This window comes from Paroedura picta, chromosome 3, assembly GCF_049243985.1.
Source record: "Paroedura picta isolate Pp20150507F chromosome 3, Ppicta_v3.0, whole genome shotgun sequence".
In the NCBI taxonomy this organism is placed as follows: Eukaryota; Metazoa; Chordata; class Lepidosauria; order Squamata; family Gekkonidae; genus Paroedura; species Paroedura picta.
In genome coordinates, this window is record NC_135371.1 from 167,255,427 (window position 1) to 167,278,135 (window position 22,709).

Below are 22,709 nucleotides of genomic sequence, written 5' to 3' on the forward strand. Positions count from 1 at the left end.
AGACTAACGTGGAGGTTCCTTCCAACTCTATGATTCTATGACTACCAGTCTTGATCTTTCTCCAGATGTAAGTGAGCAGGGGCTCACAAAAGTTCCTCTCCTCCCACAAATTTTCCCAGTCTTTAAGGTGCTAATGGATCCCTGTTATTTTCTGTTACTCCAGACAGACTAACATGTTGACCCATCTTTCATGATGATGTTTTGGGAAACACTTAAGTTCGAAGAATACATCTCAACCAAAAGTCAGTTCCTAGTCCCCTGTTCAGATGAAGTCCTGATATTGTGTCCTCTGAACAGGACACTGGAGATAAAAAATAACATGAAGGCAGAAGGTGCAAAATCAGGTCAAATATATTTTATCACTCTTAAAATTCCTCCAGATTCCCTACATGTTTGACCAACAGACTTTGCCAGGGGAATCCATTTGTCTTCCACTAACCCTTCAATTAACATAGTAATTTGCTAGTTACAGCAAGACGAACAGATTCCCCTGTCAGAGTCTGTTGGCCAAACAGAGCATTTTTTAAAATGTGGAAACATTGTATGCTGCGCTCATAGCTAGGCTGTGCAACGGAAATAGTTACGGAAGGGGGAGGCAAGATGGGGGGAACTCTCTCAAACTTTGAGAGCACACCAGAATCCCTTCAGATCCAGTAGGCAGCCACTGTCTTTGTGCCCCCATCTGAGTAGAAAGAATGTCACGAAGCCTCTGAAAACAGGAGGCGTCCCCCATCTTCAGCGTGTCCTCAGGGAAAAAAGGGGCAAGAAGCTTCTCAGAGTGGGAAGTGTACCCCATCTTTGGCACCTTCTTAAGGAGAAAAGAGGCCATGAAGTGTGTAAGAGCCCACTGTTTAAGTGAGGCAAGCTACTGCTCTATCTCTCTCTCTGCCCTGTTGAAGCTGCAGTGACTGTGGTCTGTCTGGCACCCGCATGCCACGATCCCGCCAGAAGCTTACTCCTGTTGACCAAGGCCTTCCCACTGCCTTCCCATGGCATGAGAGAGAATGGCTGGAGGCGGGGGAAGTGTCCAAACTCTTTCAGAGGCTTCTGGCAGAGAAGTGCCCTGCTGCATCATCACTGAGTGTCCCTCAGCCGCCTCCGAGTTCTCCTTGCTGTTTTGTACATTAAGATTGCAACACATAAGAAAGGAAGGTTCACAATAGAATGCCAACAGAAAAACAAGGCAATCCAAGGGAATATTCTTGTTCTGACAATACATTTTCAATTTTAAGACAATTTTTTATATCCATAGAGAATTAGTCGTAACGGTTTCTAGATAATTTCCGTTTTCAGTATCTTTTCTTCAGTGGTTGACATTCCCCAATATCTTTTCTTCAGTGGTTAACATTTCCCAATAGCTTTTGAGACAATGGCCGATTGATATTATTAAAACACTAATATGAGGAAATACCGTCGGATTTTTCCACACTAACTTTCACCGTTGTGACAACCATCTTATACTGGAGGACTCAGCCACTGAAGAAAAGATATTGAAAACAGAAATTATCTAGAAACTGTTATGGCTGATGCTGTATGTATATAAAAACTATTAAAATTTAATATATATTGTCAGAACAAGAATATTGCCTTGGATAGGTTCCTTGTTTTTCTGTTGGTTTTGTTTATTAAGGCGGCAGCCCCCAGATGGAGAAATTGGGCATGGAGGGGCCCTGCCTTTTCCCATCCCCACTCCTCCTCCCTCTCTCTCTCATGGTGGGGAGGACTGTTTCTTGTTTTCACCGAATCCTCATGCAAGAAATTTATTCCATCTCCTTTTTACAATTTTAACTGAGTAATAAAATCTATTTTACTGGATTTTGCACCATTGGCTTTGGCCTTATTATTTTGTATCTCTAGTCACCGGTTTTGGCTGTTTTATTTTCTTCTCCTCCTTGCGATTCTGCACTTCCCAGTTAGAAATCAGCCTCCGCCTCAACGTTCTTGGTCGGGATGGATGTTCATGTAATCTCTTTCATTTATTTTAAACTTCATGCACAGTCAAGTAGATGATTTATATCCTGCCAGTTTTCTTTGGCAACGTTCATCCTCCTGGCAGGGGCGGGTTTTCATTTTTTTTTTTAAACCCCATTCATCTATGCATTCGGTGCAAAAAACACAGTCATCCGTTTTAACAGCAAGGTTTCTTTTCTTTTCCTTGAAGATGGGTGGGAGAGGGTGCAGCTCAATTTCAGTTTTCATCGCTAAGGTCTTAGGACAGCCATCGGCATCACAAAACAACACCGCAATAAAAGAAATCCCCACTAAAATCAGTTCTAAGAGACAGCAGCTGCCCATTAGGGGCCAGTTGTAAATTAAAGCAGTTAAAAGAACAACATAAACACCCTCTATTTACAACCTTTTGTGTAAAAAATTGAAAGCATTGAAACCTGAAGTTAAATCATCAACCTAAGTCTTTACTCGAGAGATTCTGTTTTCTCTAAACAATATAACAAATCTTTACCGTAGCATAGAATATAATAGCCTCTTGGTCTTCCAATAAGAATTTGGTCAAGAACAACTCGAGACATTCCGAGTTGTTCAGATGTTTCAATCGCCCTTGCAGGGGTGTAGTTATGCTCTTTCAGTCGTCAGTGTAAAATTTACCATGGAGTGATACGTCTCATTGTCTCATTAACAAATTGTGCCACACAGACAGCAACATAGCTCCATAGGGCTGAGGGGGAGGATGCCTACAATATTGGTCACAGTAGTGTGGAGAAACTGTGGGTCATTCCGCACCCGATAAATATAGTGAAATGCTTGCCTTACGAAGATGATATATTTTTGGTGTTTTGCATGGCGTCACCAACATCCAACGTCCAAGCACATCCTCCATTTTAAAGCGCTAGCTGGGGAATCGCATAAAGTGGATTCTCCAGCCTTAAAAGCTATAGAAAAGCAACCAGCAAGCCACACGTTAAGGAAATGTATGGAGGCAAAGTAGCACTATCTCCACCTCCAATGTCCCACCCTCACACCTGCCTCCCTCTTACTTCGCCCAGGGATAGTGTTTTTTTTTTTTAAGAGCGAACTGCCTGGAGAAACAAATAGGTGTTCGATTGTGCAGGCAAAGCAAAAAACAATTTTCCCCACAGTTTAAACACAAAGCATTCCTCTCTAAAGTCCCCCCCCCCAAAAAAATCAGGAACAAGATTAATTTTTTAAAGATTACAGACTCGTGATTCCATAAGGGAATTCCATTATAAAAAGCTCTATGCATCTATGATTAGATGCATAGGTGTTTCAGTGGAGAAGTCATACTTAAAAAAAATATTAGCTGTGTGCCCCTTAAAGCATGGAGAAAGGGGATTGGCTTCCTGTCTTGATTGACAGGTGGAAGAGAGTCGCATGTAAAGCGCATTGCTCTCTTCCGCTATTTAAAGCAGGCATGCAGAGTGCAAGGAGCGCGAGAGGGCAGCAGACGAAAGCGAGAGAGCCAGAAGGTGAAGAATGGCTGGAGGCACAATTATTTTTAGCGCTATGCCATTTTGCTGGCGTAACGCTCTTTTTTTAAATGTGCGGAATTGCCCTTAAATATGCAAATAAATCTGTATTCTTGTCAGCTACACTTCCTAGACATTCAGGGCAGGTATAATAAAAACTTGCATTCCCATATCAAATCATAATTGTCACCAAAAACACATAGGGAAACACCTTGTTTGTTTCTTCGATTGATAGAATACTCATCGACTGTGAGATCCTCAATGTGACATTCCACAATTTAAACTTCTCCTCTGTTCCTACTACATAATCTCCTTTGGCAGATTTGGAACCGGCATTGTTAGGTATTTCATGCTGCATGCTTTCTTCCCAGGACTTGAAAGTCTTGAAAGTCCCCAAATTCAGGCAGTGGGGAACCCCCTGCTGTTCCACCTCCATTTTTCTTCCCATGAGGTCTTTGAAGCTGTATGTTTGCAATATTATAGCCTTCGTGGTTATCACAGGTTGTGCTGGGCTGGATTATAGGGTTTCTTCCTTTTGTGGAGTCCCATCGCATCTTCTGAAAGAAAACCTTCATATTATCAAGTTGACTTTCCTTTCCTTCCTTAGATTTTAACATCCCAGTGTTTTGAGCTCAGGGAATAGATGGCATGATAAAGAGATGGGCACCATGCTGTCTCCAGCAGGTTGCACATTAATTGGTGTGAAATGGCGGTCTGCGTAACATTAAAGGACCCATAAAAGGAGAAAGACTAGGGAAGATTTGGCTGACATCCTCCTTCTCTGTAGCATATTTAGTATCTTGGCTAATGCTGTTGTTTTAACCTGGTGTAGAACTGGGTTTTCTCAGTACCAATAAGTAACACTCCGTCCAATAGTTCTGCTGGTATTGTATTTTAGCATTTGACTAGCTTCAAAGTCCGTTCCTAAGAATGGTCCCTCTCCCAGGCCCTGGCCAGGCAGCTTAAGGTGGCTTTGGGCTGCAGTTCGCAGCCAGATCAAGTGGAGCAGACAGGGGATGGCCAGCTTGTTAGCAGGCCCAGAACAGAGCTCCTTAGCAGGCCCAGCCTATCAGGCTGGTAGGCCCTCGTTAGCAGGCCCAGCCTAGTAGGCCTGAGGCCCTCATAGCAGGGCCTGCTTAGCAAGCCAAGAGGCCCTCATTAGCAAGCCCTCCACCACAACCCTTTGCCCAGGGTCCTCTCCCTTTACCTGCTGCTGGCTCCAGGCACTGAGGTGCATCTGAGAGCAAAGAGGCTAGAGTCCCGGGACGGAGGGCGGGAGCTGCAGGGGCAGGGCCAATCAGAGTGCAGAAAAAGAACAGCCATTGCTTAGCTTTCCGAGAAGGGTTCATCTCCTCTGAGGACAGGAAGGCTTTGCTGGCTGCACCCTGATTGGCCGTATTCAAACTTGGACAGCCGGACATGTTCCACCCCCCCAGGCTGTTTCACAAATGGAAACCATGGATAAGGATTGTAACACGCTGTGAGGCAAATTGAGAGCAGCGGTATATACATTTCAGAATTAATTAATTAATTAATTAATTAATTAATAATTGATGTTCTCCTTTCACAAAGTGCCCTGATATATTCCCGTTGGATTTAATAAACAGCTTTGGATTTTTTCTTTACAAGAAGTGACTCAGCTTGTGTTGCATCCTATGGCAGATATTCCTAGCTCATGACAGGGGGCATTAGCTCTCAAAAACTCATGCCCCTGAAATGCTTATTGGGCTCGAGGGCGGTACTCTGTTAAAACTCTGCAATTAAATCTGACAGTGCTGATTAAGTCCTGTATATGGGTGCTCCCGTGCTTGCGTGGAGACAAATGAAGCATGGTGACAGGTTCTCTTTTACTTACTCTCCAGTTCCACTCCTGGGAATGCACCTGTCCGTTAATCTTGAATCTTGACATTTTTATTTCCTCTACTATGTTCCTTTAGCCAGAGTTGAACTCAAATGACTGAGGGCCTGAGAACATTAGTAGGTTATTTCTGTCTGGCCCTTACATCTGGTAAACGTCTTCATTATGTGGGTCTTCTTCGGAAATATTTATTTTGGGAATAAATATTAAATAAAAATTATTCGGGAATATTTATTTTTGTGTCTCTGCTTTCCTATGAAAGTTGGAGTCCAATGGCACCTTTAATACGGGCAAAGTTTTATTCAAGGCAGGAGGTTTTGTGCGTATGCATGTACACTTCTTTAGACCAGTGGTCCCCAACCTTTTTGAGGCTGGGGACCGGCAGGGCAACTGCCCGCCCGTGCATGCTGGGCCGTGCATGCGCACATGCGCCATGTGCGGCCGAAATAAAGCATGTATGGCACTTTCACGCATGCGTGCATGCACGAAAGTGCAGCACGCACGCGATTTTGGCCGCGCATGCGCAATGCGCGGGCGCGGCCCTGATTCCCTCTCCCCCTCTCCCGCAGTAAGAAGCTTTCCGGGCCACAAGCTTGCGGCCTGGGAAGTTTTTTACTGCAGGGGGGGCGGGGAGAGGGAGCCGCGGCTGGCGCCAAGGCCTTTGCGGCCCGACACCGGGCTGCGGGCCGCGGGTTGGGGACCACTGCTTTACACAATGAAATAGGAAACCCCAAATAGGAAAGAGGAAATCACCAGAAAATTAGTAAACAACATCATGAAAATATCCAACAAATGTGCAGCATAGTAAAGATTCAAGAACCTTACTCGAATAACAAGCTGAGTTTATAAGCTCATAAAGTTATTGTGCTGTGTACTAAACCATGACCCCTTTCTGCTTATATAAATGGCCTCGTAACTCCTGTGTCATTGTTTGATGGAGCATGCTGTGCACTTGAAAACTTACCCCTGGAATAAAACTTTGTTGGTCTTAAAGGTGTCCCTGGACTCAAACTTTGTAGGGCTGATTATGAACAGCAAGCCCAGACCTCTTTGGCTCAGAATGACCTCACAGCCCATTGATGACATCACAGTGTTTAGTGGGCGGGGCTGAAGCTGAGTTGCAATGGCGCACCTCTCCTTGTGCAGATGGTTGCCCTACTCCCCGGGGTAGGTTTAGGCTACTTCTGGATGTGCAGAACCTGAGGATCAGCTCCTCGCTTTGCAGATCGCTTTGCAAGCAAGGAAGACTGTAGATTCAGGTCTGTGGATTGACAGTCTGTTCACATATCCTTTTCCAGCCCCACTGGAAGAATCCTTGGGCATTTGAAACGGTTCCAGAGGAGCATACCGTGAGGGAAATGAGGCTAAATGCGGCTCCTTGATCTCCTGCCCGTCTCTCTCTGCAGTTGCCAATCCTGAGCCAGCCCTGTTCTCATCGCAATTAAGCTGGCCTTTGACAAGCGCGGCTGAGTTCGAGGTTTCTGCTGCCTCTCTTTGCCAGCCATTCCTTCTGTGGCAGTCGGGGGCATCTGCTTTCTTGTTTTGCCAGCCACTTCAGTGCAGACTGGGGTTGTGGGTTCATGAGCTTGCCGAAGGGTTCAAGAGACTTGGTATAGCCTATACCTGTGGCCCTCCAGATGTCCATGGACTACAATTCCCATGAGCCCCTTCCAGTAGGGGCTCATGGGAATTGTAGTCCATGGACATCTGGAGGACCACAGGTTGACTACCACTGGCCTACACCACTAGCCTAATGGTACGGTTTGCTGCCCTTCCGAGTTACTCACAAGTCTCCTTTCACTGGGCTGTTGTTTTATTTTGCTGTCAAGTGACAGGCTGGGAAATATCTGGATATTTGGGGAGTCTATGGAAGGCAGGGTCTATGGAAGGGAAGGACTTTAGTGGAGTATACTGCCATAGATTTTACTTTCCAAAACGGCCATTTTCTCCAGGGGAACTGATCTCTTGGAGAGAGATCACTTGGAGAGCCATTCTAATAGTGGGAGATCTCCCATTGGCACCTGGAGGTTGTCCACCCTACATGTGTGTAAAGCAGTTGTGGTCAAACGGTGGCTCCCTAGATGTCCCTGGACTATGATCCCCATGAGTCCCTGCCAGCATTGTCATGAGCTCATGCGAATGAAGAAGAAGAAGAAGAGTTGGTTCTTATATCCCGCTTTTCTTACACAAAGGAGTCTCAAAGCGGCTAACAGTGAGGCTGAGAGAGCCCTGATATTACTGAAGCAGAGTTGGTTCTTATATGCCGCTTTTCTCTACCTGAAGGAGTCTCAAAGTGGCTTACAGTCGCCTTCCCTTTCCTCTCCCCACCACAGACACCCTGTGAGGTGGATGAGGCTGAGAGAGCCCTGATATCACTGCTCGGTCAGAACACCTTTATCAGTGCTGTGGCGAGCCCAAGGTCTCCCAGCTGCATGTGGGGGAGTGCAGAATCGAACCCAGCGTGCCAGATTAGAAGTCTGCATTCGTAACGTCTACACCAAACTGGCTCTCAACCACTACATCAGGGGTAGTCAACCTGTGGTGCTCCGGATGTTCATGGACTACAATTCCCATGAGCCCCTGCCAGCAACCGCTGGCAGGGGCTCATGGGAATTGTAGTCCATGAACATCCAGAGGACCACAGGTTGACTACCCCTGCACTACACCAAACTGTCCATGGACATCTGGGCACCTGGAGAGGCACAGTTTGGCCACCCCTGGTATAAAGCTTTCAGAATTTATGACGGGGGTGGGGTGGGGAGGGAGGGACACCCTTTTTCACTGTGGCCAATGTAAAAGAAAACATTAAAAGGACAGATCTGGAGTTTTGATTTCAAGGTTTTCCCCTCTGCTAATGCCTGGGTACCCCTGGGCCGCGCATGGTTTATGTGCCAGAAAAAGTGCGGAGCTTATGAGACTGCTCCTGGCTGCCGGGAGGGAAAAGGAGAACCATGCATTTTTGGAAAGTGGCTGTGTCTTTTATTTATTTACTTTGACCAGCAAAAGGAATTTGCTTTTAAAAAGGGATTTCTGTTCCTATGCTTCAAAGTCGAGCTTGAGCGATCAGAGGCATTCCGCTGCCTTTTGTGTCGAGGGCAACCGTTGTCAGCAAAGCTGCCGAGCGACGGCAGCACCTTCCGTTCACCGACTCCGTTCAGAGCCTGGGGAGGGCAGGAACCTCGGAGGACCCAGTGCCATGCAGCCCACCCTCCAAATCTGTCGCTTCCCCCCAGGAGAGCTGATCTCTGTTGTCCAGAGATCTGTTGTGATAGTCGAAGATTTCCAGATCCTACCTGGCAGTCAGCAATCCTCATTTGGGGAGTAATTTGTTGGAATAGTCAAGATCTGTAGTGCGCATGATTCAAGAGAATATGAAGAATATCCTGCAGGGGGCATTGGGGGAGATGTGGATTTAGCATAGTTGGATTAGGAACTTCCAGATGTTTTTTTTCAAATACTTTTCTTCTGTGTCCTGACGGCCTCTTTCCTGCTCCTCTGAACGCTTTTCTTCTTCTTCTTCTTCTTCTTCTTCTTCTTCTTCTTCTTCTTCTTCTTCTTCTTCTTCTTCTTCTTCTTCTTCTTGTCCTTCTCCTTCTCCTTCTCCTTCTCCTTCTTCTTTATAAACCACCCCTCCCTAATAGGTTTGGGGCAGTGCACAACATTTTTAAATGCTCCATAAACATGAACCCCAATAAAATGATAAAAACAGTAAAAACTATCAACCTGAGTGCCCCATTAGTCACACCTCTCAGACCTTATTTTTATTCCTCTATCTTTAGGCCAGTGGTCCCCAACCTTTCTGAGGTTGGGGACCGGCAGGGCATTGGGGCGCGCCCGCGGGCCATGCCCGCGCATCGGGCCGCGCCCCGCAAGCCACGCCTGCACATCGGGCCGCGCCCGCACGGGCGCTGCCCGGCCCCGATTCCCTCTCCCCGCCCTTCCGCAGTAAGAAGCTTCCCGGGCCGCAAGCTTGCGGCCTGGGAAGTTTTTTACTGCGGGGGGGTGGGGGTGGGGAGAGGGAGCCGCGGCCCGGCGCCATGGCCTTCGTGGCCCGGCACCGGGCCGTGGCCCGCAGGTTGGGGACCACTGCTTTAGGCCATCTATGTTGTTATACTTTGGAGGAGGTGTGTTCTGGAGGCGGGAGGGACAATGATGCTATTTATTTTGCCTGGCTTTAACCATATGCCTGGTGGAATAGCACCATTTTACAGACCCTGCAGACCCCTACTCTGGTAGTTCTGTCAGGAGGATTCAGGTCTCCGCAAGCAGCGTGTTCCACCAGGCTGGGCTAGGCCCAAAAAGGCCCTGGCCATGTTTGAGGCCAGGCACGATTTTTGGGGGGTCAGGGACCATTTGCATATTAGCACCTGATGATCTTAGAGTTCTTCAGGGGGTGTATTGGGAAAGGCAGTCCACCACAGACTGATCGAAGACAACAGAACCGTTAGACAGTTAGCAATCTCTCTCTCTCTCTCTCTCTCTCTCTCTCTCTCTCTCTCTCTCTTTCTCTCTCTCTCTCCCCCCCCTTCTGGTGCTTTACCCCTCTTTGCAGATTTAAACTCTGCCAACGTAGCCGTGCCCCCCCCCTCACGGGGAGCCGTAGCGTGTTTTAAAAGCACGTGGCAACTTGCCAGAGGACTACCTTGCAAGGGCACAGTCTGCCATGCAGGGTATCACACCGTTTTTTGAATATCGCCTGCTGTTGTTTCCCATGCTTCTAGTCCTCATGCCAGCAGGACTAGACTTGAAACAGTAGAGGGAACGCCCCAGTGAGAAAGACCTCTTTAGAATCAGGGGGCACTTTAATGCCAGATCGTTCAGGCTCGGCTTATTTGTCAAAGCATCTCAGTCTAAATTAGTAATACTATTTGATGCATATATATGGATTATAAACAAGCAAGACTCAGAGGGCGATGCTGAGAAATGTTCCGCGGTGTGGAAGATCTCCAGGTATTCGATCCAGGAGCGCAAACTGGCAGCCAGCCAGCCTCCAGTCCAATTGAATCGGAGCCCAGAAAACAGAGCGTGTTTTGGCTTCTTGGAGAACCAGAGCGGAATACCAATGTTTTCATAAATCTCTCCGCAGCTTTGACTCCAAACAGCAATTGAACCCTTGAGCCAGCAGTCAATATCTGGCCGAAAACAACTGATCCGATACTCAGAATCCCGGGAGCTTCTGCCGAGTGGTGCGAGGGTTGTTTGCTTCCCAAACCTGGTCAGGGAGGTAGGTGGGGCCGAGAGAGCGCTAAGAGAACTGCTCTGTGAAAACAGCTCTAACAGGACTAGCCCAAGGTCACCCAGCGGGCTGCATGCCAAGGAGAGGCCAATCCAACCTGTCTCTCCAGATCAGAGTCCCCCACTCTAACCACTACATAGAATCATAGAGTTGGAAGGGGCCATACAGGCCATCTAGTCCAACCCCCTGCTCAACAGAGGATCAGCCCTAAGCATCCTAAAGCATCCAAGAAAAGTGTGGGCCATTTCGCACGGCTTCAAAATAGCACAATGGTTGCTAATTGAAAACGCTACTAATTTGGCATAACGCACGACATCGTAGACAATCTGCAACACTCCTGAAACCGACCCGCAAAAAGTGCTTCGTTGTAGCGCTTTTAGGGGAATCCAGAAAAGTGGATTCACCCTCCGGATAGCGATACACTCCTGCAACCAATCTGCAACACTAGCGCTAAAGACCTGTGCGTTACCATTGTTGCGGGTTCTTCAAAGTCCCTCCTCCTGAGCCTGTCCTCCAAACTTCCGGCGAAGCGATCGCCATTTTTTTTTCTCCGAGCGAGCGGGGATAAACGCACCAGCGAGCCTCTTTCTGTTTAGAGGCTTCCCTGGCTTCAGTCCTTTACGTTTAGTCACTAAGCACAAACCACATAAAAGCCCGTTTGCTGAAATAAAGTCCCTTTATTTTTTACACATTAATTCAGCCAAAAATCGGGCCCGTGAAAGGGGGGGGGATTTTTTTTTTATCACTCGAGGCAGCGTGCCAACGATCATACGATCAAACGACAGCTCACATTAGGCAGCTGGATGAGTCTCTCCGTTGCAACGAATCTACCTAGATTCGTTGCTATGGGTCTGTTTTTTTTTTTTTAAACCTTTCTTAAAGGGAAAGGGGCTGTTTGGGAGCATGCTAACGGCTGCCCATTGGCTGCTTGACGGCCAGGGGCGGGACGAGCTTGGCAATAGCGCTTCCTTTCTAGCGATTTCTGCCGAGACCGGAAGCCTGTGGGAAACGCTAAAAAACGCAACTGATTCCACTACAAAGGCAGGTATGCATAACGACGAATTCCACTATTTTAAATGGCGATTTTTCATTCCGCAAACAATTTGCAACAAAGATCCCCGTGCGAAAAGGCCCTGTGTATCCAACCTTTGCTTGAAGACTGCCAGTGAGGGGGTGCTCACCACCTCCTTAGGCAGCCTATTCCACTGCTGAACTACTCTGACTGTGAAAATTTTTTTCCTGATATCTAGCCTATATCGTTGTACTTGAAGTTTAAACCCATTACTGCGTGTCCTCTCCTCTGCAGCCAACGGGAACAGCATCCTGCCCTCCTACACCAAGCTTTAACCACGACACTCCCCTATATAATGCAAAAATTTTCCCCAGAACCTGTTCATAATGGAGGTCACAGCTAAAGCAGGAAGAACAAAAAAACAGCAATTCTTTACTCAAACTCTCCCCCCCTGCCTTCTCCTCTCCCTTTCTCAGATTCATCCTCCCAATGGTTTCTTCGGAAATGTAGTTTCTTTTGGCCTCCCTGACTAGGTCATTCTTTTGAAAATTATTTCAGATCGGGAGGGGGGGCACTCCAATGGTGCTGGAAGGTGACTGGGGACTTCTCACCCCGTCATGATGATTAACATGTTAAAACAGTGGTTCTCAACCTTCCTAATGCCGCGACCCTTTAATATAGTCCCTCATGTTGTGGGGACCCCCACCCCTAAAATTAGGCAAGTGTTCTTTCACAGAAATTAAACCAAAACTGACCAATAACATGAAGATCCATTGTTCATGATGGTACATAAATTGGGCTTTTTTTCTGGGGGTTCTCAGTTCAGTTCTGCCTCTTGTCCCACCATGCCGATCTCGCTCTTTGCCCTATCTTGATCTACCCCGCAAGGCTGTTGTGAGGATGGTGCCCACCCCTACCCCCCCAGCCAAGCTGCTTGCCCTGTCGCGACCCCTGTGAAAGGGTCATTTGACCCCCAAAGGGGTCCTGACCCCCAGGTTGAGAACCACTGCATTAAAAGAAAGAATTAGGGCGACCAGCGCAGGACCAAAAACCAGGTGGCAGCGTGGCTTTTTGTCCTCTGTGCAGTGACCGTCAGGGAGGCGCTGGAGCAGAATTCGTAACAGGGTGACGTTTCCCGCCTCTGCAGACGTGCCCGAGAGAACGGCGGGGACGTCCCGCCAGCCTGTGACAAACGTCCTGTCCTGCAGAGCTCCCCGGCTCCTGCAGTGAAAGCTGCATTAGCATACGTGGAATAAATGTTCCCGTAGGGCTGTTTTTATAAGGCTGGCTTCAGGTTTTGGATTGGGTCGGGGGTGGTGTTTCGCAGAGGAAAGAGCTACGGTCGCTGCTGTCTAGGAGCGGGAAAGAATCTATTCTGTCTTACCCGTCCCGTCCTGCTGGCAGGCGGCGGGAGTTATGAGCAGGAGCAGGACGGTCCCTGGTTCAAATCAGAACAAACTGGACAGGAAGATGTAATGGTGGGCCCTGGTCAGATCTCAGACCCTAAGCAGGGTTGGTACTACGGTGGGTGACCACCAAGGAAGGCTCTACAGAGGAAGGCCATGGCCAACTCTTTCCACCCTTCACTAGAGGTTAGTTGGGGGTTTGATGATAGAGGATTTCCGCCATGATTGTGCCAGTTTTGTTCTATGGTTTTCCCCTGTTTTTAATGGGATTTTATTGCGGTTTTTATTGGACTCTTCGTAACCCGCCATGAGCCGATCTCGGGAGTGGCAGGAAAAGAATGAATGAATGAATGAATGAATGAATGAATGAATGAATGAATGAATGAATGAATGATAACTCTCCATTGCCTTGAAAAATCCAGGCTGCGGCAGGGTGGGGGGGTTCACCATGTAAGAAGAAGAATTTATTAATACAGTCAAAAGCCAGGAAACAAAGTGCATTGCATTATTGGAGGATTAACGTACATCTGATAAAAAAAGGAAACATCGAGGATGGAATATAGAAACACAGCAGCAGCGAAGCGACCCACATGGTATAAATAAAGCTTTCCGTTGCCTTGATTCTAGGAACCAAACCTTTGCAACCGCAATGGAAACAGCCTTTATCTTGTCACCCTGAAGGAATTGGAGCAGGTGCCTCTCTGCATATTTCGGATCATTATCCAAGGGCTTTAAGCGGGAAAGGGCAGACATGCAAGTTTGATTCTTTCAGCTACAAGGAAGCAAAATTCGGGATGTTGTCTCCATGAGGTCAGCACAGAAGCGTTCTCTCAAACAAAAGAGTACAAAACCCCAGCGTGGCGGGAAACAGCCCTTCCCTAGAACGGGGCACCTGCCATCGGTAGCAGAAGGCTATGTCCGCAAGTCACATCCAGGTGGTCAAAGGGTGTCATACTTCTTAAGCAGGGGAGCCATCAGATCTCCTTCCTAGGCTGGCCTCAACCATAGACCTGGCGGAAGAGCTGCGTCTTTCAGGCCCTGCGGAAAGCCAACAGCTCCTGCTGAACATGGGCCCACCAAGATGTTCCAGTGAGGACCCTAGCAGCCGCATTCTGCTCAAAAATAGGGAGGGGAGGTGCCGTCAAACCCCGCCTGTCTTTCCCCCCACACGTCTGAAACACCCTACGGCAAACGATACATTAGCTGCCGCTCTCGTTTCTTTCCCCCACCAGCGAACAACAACACCACCAAATTAATGGACAAAGCAAAATAAATATATATTGCACATTTCGTTACTCAAAGTGCATCCCCCCCCCCCAAAGTTAGGCATGAAATATTTATTTCAGCAGGAATAACTTGCTGGGACCGCAAGGATCACACTGTTTTGCGGCCTTTTAAAAATCCCCATCGAACGCTTGTAAAATGCTTTAAGTTCGGCCCTGCAAGCACCGACCCACATAAAAATCTTTATGGCTTGTTTACTGTGATCCTGCCTGTCTGGAGTGACAGCCCCCTTTGCAGCCGTAAATTAAATAGATCCATTCTTGAGCACAAAGGATGTGGCCTATGAATTTAAAAAGCCTTCGACTAGGTGAGTGAATGGGCAGAGTCCACATTCCCTCCCCTTCTCCTTCCCTTGGTTTGGAGACCAAGACGTAGGAGGAAAGGTTGGGGGAGCTTGGTCTGTTTAGCCTGGAGAGGAGACGACTGAGAGGGGATCTGATCACCATCTTCAAGTATTTAAAAGGCTGCCATGGAGAGGATGGAGCAGAGTTGTTCTCTTTTGCCCTGGAGGGACAGACCAGAACCAATGGGATGATTCTATGATTCTAAATTCCATCTAAACATCTGGAAGAAGTCCCTGACAGTCAGAGCGGTTTCTCAATGGAACAGGCTTCCTCGGGAGGTGGTGGGTTCTCCATCTTTGGAGATGTTTAAACAGAGGCTGGAGAGCCATCTGACGCAGAGGCTGATTCTGGGAAGGTTCAAGGGGGTGGCCGGTTACGATGGATGAGCAATAGGATTGTGAGTGTCCTGCATAGTGCAGGGGGTTGGACTAGATGACCCAGGAGGTCTCTTCCATGATTCTAAGTGGAAACAGAGGGAAATGCGATCTAACAAGACTGAGGTAGCCTGGAACATCCAAAATTGCAAAATTTTACAAAATGGCAAAATTACAAAATTTTGCAAAATTACAAAATTGCACAATTTGATATGTGCCGCCACTCCACCACACCCCACCACACCCCAACCCCGGCAAGCTCACCCACCAGGTTTTCCCCTGAGTAGATACATGCCACTCCTGCTCTTGGTGGAATATTTAGGGGAGGAATAATGCCATTATTGATATAGCAAATGATAATTAGATCTCATTGGCCCCCCCCCCAGGAAGTATATTATCCTTCAGCCCTCTTGAGGATGTTGTTGACACCCGGTGGCAGGCATTCCATTTTGGGAAAAGATTGTTTTCCGCCAAATTGGGCTTTTTCTATTGGTGTTGTTTTAATGAGGTTTTATTGGGGTTTTATTGTTCTGTTTTTTTTTAATCTTTCAACCGTCCCATGAGCCAGTTTGCCAAGAGTGGCAGGTAATAAATGTAGTAGTAGTAGTAGTAGTAGTAGTAGTAGTAGTAGTAGTAGTAGTAGTAGTAGTAGTAGTAGTAATTAATGTAATTAAAATAGTATAGCCAATAAATAACATTTTATGAGGCCTTTTACTAAATCATATCTTTGCTTCATATGTTTGGCTTTGGACACACCTGTGCCTTTCCCTTGTTCGTATCCCACATTTTCGTGGCTGGTTTCTCTCTGTGCCAGGGAGGGTGGCATCCCTTGAGCAAGGGAGGGCAACATCCAAGCTCATCCCATACTGGAGAGTGAACCTTCCGCTGGGTTCTGTTTCAGGCTTACTGCTGAACCAAACAGAAGGAGGTTGTGTGGAAAGCCAGGCTCATCCCCCGGCTATGTGCTTGGGGGAAGTTTGTAATCTCTTCTAATGCATCCCCAAATATGTTTCCTTGGCCCTGAGTCCTAGAAGCTTAATTTTGGCTTTGATTTTTTTTTTCTGAAACAACATACCTTTAAGGGCTATTAGCATTCTCGTGACATACTCTCCATTTGCCTGGGCCCACGGTGGGGTTGCCACCTCCGGGGGAAGAAATTCCTGGAGTTTTGGAGTCTGAGGAGCAACCTCAGCAGGGTATAATGCCATGGGAGCTCTCTCAGCCTCACCTACTTCACGAGGTGGCTGTTGTGGGGAGAGGAAGGGAAAGGTGTTTGCATGCCCTTATGCCAATGAGCAGGGGCTCATGGGAACTGTAGTACAAGAAGATCTGGAGGGCCGCAGTTGCCCACCCCTGCCCTATGGGGCTCCTTCAAATAGTGAAAAGTGGGGTGCCAAAAGAAAAACAGCTCTTCTTCATTTCTAATCTCCAGCTCCTACCTGGAGGGTGGCAACGATGCCCTGCAGTCTCAGGAACCCCGCAGTCTGACCTCTTGAGCCAGGATTCAGCAAAGCTCGAATGGCTTTGGAATCCGCAAACGGTTCTAGGACAGCTGGGTCTGATTGGCGGGCGCGGGATCACTCCACGCTGATTACTAATCCGCTCGGCGTAAATTAGGGGCAGGCCGCATCCGGAAGGACAGACCGCTCAGCCGGCTAACAAGGGGCTGACCTAGTTTGCATCCTCTGTCTGCAGCAGCTCCCCCTGCTGCGAAACCCTGCTCCTTCTGCTCTCCTGCCCAAGAGGGCTCCTCTCGCAAGCCTCGCCCGGCCGATCAGGGGGCAATAGAGGAACCAGGGGAGAGGGGGATTTGGCGGCCCTATCTTACTTCCAGGGGAAAGTTGTCTTGGAATATTTGCCTTTCTCTCTCCCCTCCCCCTTCCCCCTGCTCTCTTTAAGAATGAGAATGAAATGGAGGGTGGGGAGAAGACAGCCCAACGGATGAAGAAGCTTTGCGACATAACGCAAGAGGACAGAATAGGTCACGCCACAATTCATTACGTGCCTCCGTTCCGCACAGCCCAGGGCAGGCGGGAGCTAAAAATAGCGTCCGTGGCTCCATTTTTAGTTAGGAGTCGAGCGAGTGGGAGAAACGCGTTCCTTCCCCTTGCAGGGATCGGGAAGAGGCGGCAGCCTCGGCGGGGCAGACGCCAACCGCCTTGTCCCTGGAGGCGGGGCAGAGAGAACAGGCCGTGGCAAACTAGCGCGGAACTGCTGTGCTCTCGTGGCCCATAGCCCCAGGGCATCCCACTGCCTGAGAACATTGGTGCAAACTGGGAGAATTATGAGCAGGCAACCAACCCCGTGACCAATGGCGTCCTCCTCGTTATCATCACTGAATGTTTTTGGTCTACTGGTTGTTCTGGGCTTTCTGGACTGTGTGGTTGTGCTGGTAGGTTTAGTCCTGTCATGAACCTTGGTTCCTGACCCGAGTTTCACCTGAGTTCTCCCAGAGACTCCTGGGCCATTGTCATAAAGCCATAAATGGGAAGAGGAGAGAAATGGGAAGGCAACTGTAAACCGCTTTGAGCCTCCTTCGGGTAGGGAAAAGTGGCATATAAGAACCAACTCTTCTTCTTCTTCTTCTTCTTCTTCTTCTTCTTCTTCTTCTAAATTGCTTGTTGGTTCCTGTCCTCGCTCTGCATACCAAAGTGTCTCACCACCAGAACACTTTATCTCTTCCTGCTGTCACTGACCTTGCTAGGAGCCATGAAGTTTCAACACTTGTAACGTTTTTAGATCAAAGCACGGACCAGATGGCCCTTCTGAGAACCATTGTATTTTCCAGCTTTGTGCACCCCTCTTCCCTCCTCCCCTATTTGGTCTCCTGTATAAGTACCCTATTGGGGGGTGGGGCTATTGATCCTTTGTCTCTGCCAAAGAGTTTGTTCATAGAACTTTGCCTTTTGTATTAGTCTTATGAATAAAGCTTCCCTTTGGATTTCACAAGCACTCTGGTCTCCGGGATTGGCTTTTGCAAGGACTTGACTCGGGTGTCTTCTGCCTGGTTCCTGACGTTTCACCAATAACTTTGACTGGTGTCTGCAGAGGTAGGACACAGCAAGATGAGAATCTCTCCTACACCTGAATATGCCAGCTATGATTACTGGTCAAACATCAGAGTCTAAAATCACCCAGCCATGGCCACAGAGCTCAGAAAGCCCACCACAACCAGTTGACTCTGGCCATGAAAGCCTTTGGCAATTTATTGGTTTCTGCAATGAGAATTGTTCCAAATCTATTGGTCAAAAAGCCAGTTCCAAGCATGCCGTCGTGCACTGGAATGACCAAGGGCTACACAAAGATGGCGTCAACAGAGGCAAAGGTTGCCACCCATACAATGAATGAGGTCATTTACAGAATCATAGAGTTGGAAGAGACTTCCAACTCCCAGCAGAATGCAGGAGATCACAACTACCTGCCTACCCAGAGTGACCCCAATTTCATGCCCCAGTGATGCCCCCACCAAAAATTTGTAGAATCCAGCCTGGCCTGGAAGAAATTCACATACCATCCCACAGTGGCAATCAACAATTCGATCAGCAATTCCCTCGGTATGCAAGGAAGGGCCACAAGAGACAAACGCTGGCACATCCCTTCCTGCCCACCCACTCGCCATCTGCTTAAGTTCATAAAATCAGCATTTCTGTTAGATGGCTATCCAGCCTCTGCTGAAGAACTTCCAAAGAAGGTGATGAGAACCCATCACCTCTCCCATCACTAGCAAAAATCTGCTTGTGGGTGATCCTCCAAACTTTGGAGTCCAAAGGATCTACGTAGTACGCAGTCCCTTTTTATGTGCAAAGCTCACCGCCATATTGATGGACACTTCTTTATTATATTGCATCTAAGAATCATTAAAAAATTAGACTCCACAGAAGTCCCCAACTTCCCCAGGCTTCTGAAACCTTAAGGAGTTTCCCAATATGGCAACCCCCAAAGAACCTTATGCTCCACCACCCCCAACGGGCTGCGGATCCCTGGTCCCAGGGAAGCACGTCGGACCTCAACAAGGACCAGAGCCTTCCCGTTTCTGGCCCCCACCTGGTGGAACGAGCTCCCAGAAGAGATCAGAGCTCTGTCCAAACTCCCACAATTTTGCAAAAGGGAGCTCCTCCACCAGGCATTTGCTTGAGGCCGACCCGCCCAAAAACACCCACTGCCTCCCCAGGCACCCTCTCCCATGACTGAAGAATCTGACCAACCCAGAGCTGTGTGAGTGTTCCTGTTCCTGTTTAAATATTGTTCTGATTGACCTGTTATGTCATGATTGTTATATTTGCTATACTTGTTGCAATGTTCTGTGTAATTAACCCATGATGTTTTATGTAAACCGCCCAGAGCTATATGGAAGGGCGGTATAGAAAGAATGAATGAATGAATGAATGAATGAATGAATGAATGAATGAACCCTATCTCCCATCCCCCTATGATGGCCAGGGGGCACCTGGCAACCCTGTATTTGTAGGGAGGATACACGTTCAGTTGGTGCCAAAATGAGTCTAACAACAGTGCGAATGTATCGGTGTTCGGGCTCAGGTTTCGTTCGTTCATTCGGCACAAAGGAAAACCGAACCGCGAGGTTTCAAGTCAAAACAGAGGGGCTGCAAGATTCGGGAGCATCCTTGATGTAATCCCGAGGAAATATTCCATAAGGGTAGGCTGTATATCAGTGTCCCTCGGTCCTGTTTCTGTAGGGTTTTCACGATCTCCCGGATCTCCCTGTCTTCCACCGTCTTCCTCCATGCCGCACGGCTGCCGGGGAGGGGTTGCTTATACGGGAAATGGCAGTGGCAAATAATTGGTCTGTTGGTTCTCCAGACAGCAAATATTGACAGAGCTGCCATGTGTGTGGTGGGTGGGGAACCAGCCGGGCAGACGGGAGACGCAGCACATGGCGCATCTCCTGCCAGGCTGTCGTGTGGAAACCTGGCAGTTCGGAATCTCCTTGGCCGCTCCATCGTGGGAGCCGTCTCTTGCTCAGAAAGCACTGTTTCGGCCGGAGACGAGGGGCACGAGGGGCACACAGGACTGTGTGCCTTTTTATAGTGTGCATATATTATGTAAATGCATGCGCAGGAGTGTAAAACAATCTGAGTCTTCGCTTTCCCTACAGCCAAGCCAGATGTCTTGTAATCCAATTAATGTGGGACCTGCTCAGACCTCCTAATCTATAAGCAAAGCTCCAAATATGGTTTTGGAGTCTGTCTTATCATTCTTATTGCTCCTCTACATTTTTCTCCCGCGTTTCCTCCGAGAAGATCAGGACGCTGTTTGCTTTTGGGAGGTGGGGGGGATCTCACTGTGTCCTCCTGATAATGCAACATGGTTGGCTAGAGGGAGAGGTAAGCCGCTTTGAGTCTCCTTCGGGTAGGGAAAAGCGGCATATAAGAACCAACTCTTCTTCTTCTTCTAGAATGAGACCTATCCTTGCCAACCTCCAGGTGGGGGCTGGAGATCTCCCGCTCTTACAACTGATCTTCAGCTGACAGAGAGCAGCTCCCCTGGAGAAAACGCCTGCCTTGTAGGGTGGGCTCCATGGCATGGTAGCATGCTGAAGTCTCTCCCCTCCCGAAACCACACTGTCTTCAGGTCCCACCCCCGAAATCATGCGTTTTCCAACCCAGAGCTGTCAATCCTACAGACTGGGCAGAGGTCACCCCGTGAGAAGAGGTGAACCATGGGAGCCTATGACACAGATGATGCATCCCCGTGGACTTCTCAATGAAACCGACTTGGCAATTCAGCAAAAGCAGTTTATTGATAAAGCGAAGTAGAGCTCATGATACTTCTTGTTGACACTGATCTGTGAGACACTTAGGGATCGATATTTCTTGGTTATACCACCCCCGATGATGCACAAGAACATCCCGACTTGTAAAAGGCAGCCTTCCTATATTCCCAGGTGCACAAATGGCTCAGTTGCTGTACCCAGGTGCAGCTTGTTGTGGGGAGAGGAATGGGAAGGCGACTGCAAGCCGTTTTGAGCCTCCTTCAGGTAGGGAAAAGTGGCATATAAGAACCAACTCTTCTTCTTCTTCTTCTTCTTCTTCTTCTTCTTCTTCTTCTTCTTCTTCTTCTTCTTCTTCTTCTTCTTCTTCTTCTTCTTCTTCTTCTTCTTCTTCTTCTTGCAGTGCCTTGCTCAAGGCCAAGCCAGCAGATAACCCTCTGGCTTCCTCTGCCTCTGGGTTCCATCATGTGAACAGAACCCTAGCAGTTAGTCTGTAGCCAAACTGTGGCTCTGCGGATGTCCATGGACTACAATTCCCACAAGGGAATTGTGGGAATTGTAGTCCATGGACATCCGCAGAGCCACAGTTAGGCCACCTCGGTCTATACAAAAGAACAAAGGGACAGCAGAATGTGAAGCAACACAGATGAGCAAGACCAATGTCTCCTTCCCTGGTTAGACCACCCTCACAACTGAAGTCATGGTTGGGGGTGGTAGGGGACCGTTTGACAATGAGAGACATGGACGATTTGTTAAATAGTTATTTTGCTCTGGCCTTTTCAGAGGGCAAAGCAAGTGGGAAGCTGATGGGATGGGTGCTGCTGCCCTGGCAGATCCTGGCCACAGAGAGGCATCGTTTCAGGGCTGGTTTCAGAATGGCTTCAGGAGGGGCAGCGGCTGCACCTGGCTCCCCTGCTGCCAACCTGCCCATCGCCCACCTCTTTGCTTGCTTGCACACACTCTGCCAGCCCTGCTCTCTGGCCTAGGCACTGCCCGGTATGGTCAGGGAATAGGCCCGAGGGTGGTGGGGGCGTCTATCAATGCAGGTGGTAATTGGACTCATAAAGGCTTGGGAAAACAATGTGCAGGCAGGTGAGTCAGCAGGTGAGAAGAAAAGCCTTTGAAGGAGACCAGGCACTAAGTAGAGGAAGAAGAAGGATTGGATTTAATCCCACTTTTCACTACCCGAGTGAGGCTCAAGGTGGTTTACCTTCCCTTCCTCTACCCACAACAGGCACCCTGCGAGGTAGGTGAGGCTGAGAGAGCTCTGAGAGAAATTGCTCTGGGTGAACAGCTCTAACAGGACTGCGAGTGGCCCAGGATCACCCAGCTGGCTGCAGGTGGAGGAGGAGCAGGGAATGAAACCCGGCTAGCCAGACTAGAAGCTGCCACTCTTAATTGCGACACCACGCTGGCCCCTGAGCACTGTCCCCCCAGAGCTCTCCCTTCAAATTGCAGTGGCTCCTGCTTCATTTCTTCATACCATGTCAATCTGAGGCCAGACATTCTCTCTGGGGTAGCCATGCAAGGACTTCTCAAACACCAGGCAAAGAATGAGGACGAAACCTCAGCTTTCCCCTCTTTTGGGAAGGAAATAAACTTTTATCTTTGTGATGGAAAGAATCTCAGAAGCTCATTCCTTGGATTTTGAACATTCTAGTCAATTCCTTGTAAATCTTTTTTTCCCCCTACTAACGTCCGGGACACGTCCGTTATTCAAATGAAAAGCCATTTGAAAACAAGTTTCACTGCCGTGACTTTCCGCAGATGATTTTGTACCGCAGGGGGGAGAGAGAGAGAGATTTCTAATGTGAAAGCTATGACTGTAAAGCTTCAGTAAAGATTTCAGTCAAGCTTTTGATAAGGTTCCACGTGATATTCTTGTTGACAAGTTGGTATAATGTGGTATGGATCCTAATTCTGTCAGGTGGATCAATAACTGGTTGACAAACCGTACCCAGAGGGTACTTGTTAATGGTTCAGCGTCTTCTTGGAAAAGAGTGACAAGTGGAATACCCCAA

The 22,709-nt window shown here is 48.2% G+C and overlaps 1 protein-coding gene across 4 annotated transcripts in view; it reads left to right on the top strand.

Moving 5' to 3' along the window:
- OLFM2 (olfactomedin 2) overlaps window positions 1-22,709 on the top strand; it is a 212,292-nt gene that overhangs the window by 104,608 nt on the left and 84,975 nt on the right. The window lies entirely within an intron of this gene.